The sequence below is a fragment of the Elaeis guineensis genome, chromosome 9 (genome assembly GCF_000442705.2).
Source record: "Elaeis guineensis isolate ETL-2024a chromosome 9, EG11, whole genome shotgun sequence".
NCBI classification, from domain to species: Eukaryota; Viridiplantae; Streptophyta; class Magnoliopsida; order Arecales; family Arecaceae; genus Elaeis; species Elaeis guineensis.
Genome location: NC_026001.2, coordinates 8,534,179 through 8,536,854, shown reverse-complemented (window position 1 = coordinate 8,536,854; position 2,676 = coordinate 8,534,179).

The window sequence follows — 2,676 nt, the reverse complement described above, 5'->3', positions numbered from 1 at the left end:
TTTCTTCAATCCTCTGATCAGATACTATGACACTCTATCTATCCATCTGCTCACCCATAAATCTAAGCCATAGCCAATCATGAACGTCCTGTAACTCTGAGAAAAAAAAAAGATGAAGAGTGTGAGCTTTACAGCCCAGTAAGAATTTCATATACACTGATATAATAATACATCTAAAAATAAAGATAAATAATAAAATATAAAATCTGATGTTCAATGTCCAAAATAATGTAAATATCCATAAATTTTTTATCTTTTTAAAATAGATGCATTATGAAACACTTTTATTCAATAATTATTTCATGTCTTATCTTTATTTCTCTTTTCATAATCACATGATTTTTAACATTTTCTTTCTGGTCTGGACTATCCAAGTCTATACCTCGGTCATCAACCGGATCGAATCCACTTAAAAAGTCTTTCAAGACTGTCCCAGGATGAGCTCCTTACCGGCTGTCCCACGTACGAAAGTCCGTGAGAGGCTGTCCCAGGCATAAGCTCCTGGCGGGCTGTCCCAGGCATAAGCTCCTGCCGGCTGTTCCACATGACAAGACTAGTCCATACCATATATCTCTTTCTTTTCATTTAATCATTATGTATTGATTTCATCAAATCAATTCCGACTTGCATTATGATCAATTCAGATATGTCATATCCATATAATCATGCTATCAATCGCTGATACATATGTACTGATATAACATACTCATGCTCAAAATCACATAAATAAATAACAGTATCTCAGTATAATAAATTCATCGATCTCAAATCCGACGAAGCAAAACCAATGATGTAAGACCAACAGTAAATAGCATATATATAATAGTGATCATATACAGAGATTCTTACCTTTATCGGTGACTGATCCAAGTACAGAAATCAATGTTCTTCTTTGATTTATGAATTTCTTTAACAAAATATTCCACTCGATATCATATGTAGACAATCATCTCTTCATGACTCTGATCAATATAAGAATCACATATAGAAAATTACCGATAATCGATCCTGATAACACAAATTAAGGACCTCTCTTAGGATTAATCAAAATTAGGATTGTCTAAGTATCAGGATCCTCCACTGATCCATAAGACTTTTAGAGAGAGAAAATCCATGAAGAAGAAAAATTTAGAGAGGAGAGAAAGTGGAGAGAGAAATCTTCGTATCCTTCAGATGAGGCAATCATGGTCAAGATCATCAGAGGTCCTATCAGGGTGACTTAATATGAATCAAATATTATAAATTTCGAATAGAATCGGACTGGGATCAAGTCTACTGCATGAATTTTGGAGCAATCTCAAATCATCATATTTTTATTTCAAATTTATCCTAGGGTCTGTGATGCAATCAGAGAGAGAGTAGAAAGATCTTAGAGAGATAAAATTTATAAAGAGAGAGAAAGATCTAGAGAGAAAATAGAGAGAATCTAGAGAGAAAAATATAGAAAGAAGGTAGAGAGAGGAGAGAGAAAAGAAGAGAAAGGAGGGAGAGGAGAGAGAGAAATTCTCCTTTCTTCTTTTTTTATATATTTTTATTTTTCTCTTTCTTTTTTTTTTCTTTTTTTTTCCTTCTTCTTTTTTTTTCTTCTTTCTTTTTCCTTTTCCTCGTCCAAAACAGGGGCATCGTCCCCCTCCATCTACTCTCACCCTCATGCGGCCAAGGAGGGCCGACTCCGGCCACCCTCCGACAATAGCCGACGGCGACGCATCTACAGCCCCGGTGACAGCCCCAACGGTGGCTATTGTCGGTGGCACATGGGAAGAAAAATAAAAAAACAGGGATGGCCCTGTTCTTCGCCAATTCGACGGCTTGCCGTCAGTTGCCAGCAAAAGAAGAATACCTAGAAGGAAGAAGAGCAGGAAAGGAGCTTACCTTGCTCCGACGGTCGAGAAGAACTCCGACGACCTCCTTTTTCCCCATCTAAGAACTCACGGATCCTCTTAAAAAAATCCCTCAAATTTCTTAAAATCTCTTCAAAATACCTTTTGTAGATACTTAAGGAAGGGAAGAAGGGTTTATAGGGGAGATTTCTACCCTTACTCGGACTCCATGGGTCCGATTTCACCGGGATCGAGGGGAAGAAGACTCCGTTAGGAGTCTTCCTCCTCCTCCATCGGCTCTGTTTTGGGCTCTCCAAAATTTGCCAGGCCCAAGAGCCCTATGGGCTGGGCCATGACAATCTCCCCTCCTTAAAATAATTTGTCCTCGAAATTAAGTTATGCCGTTCGAGATACATATTTCAAAGTATACATTCTTCATGTCATTCTCAGCTTACGATAATATCTTATATATTATTTATTTCTCATGATCTTGTTATAACAAAAATTATTTGAAATCTCAAACTCATCCTTCTTATTGATTTCTCAACTTTTTGAAGAACTGTAACATTTTGGACTTGTATTAATATATCACTATTATTTGTCTAATACATTCCACTCAAAATTCATAATTATCTCAGACTACCATTGATAAAAAATAAATAAATAAATAAATAAATAAAGGTCAAACATCGGGCACTCTTCACAATCATCGATTTCTTTCTTCTCTTGACCTTCCAACAAATTTTATATGTAAACTCTCATCTTAAGAAAATCTCAATCTTCTATATCAGTCCAAGTAACAATATTAAATTTTAAAAAATATGATATCTATTTAGGACATTCTAAGTTTGAACTA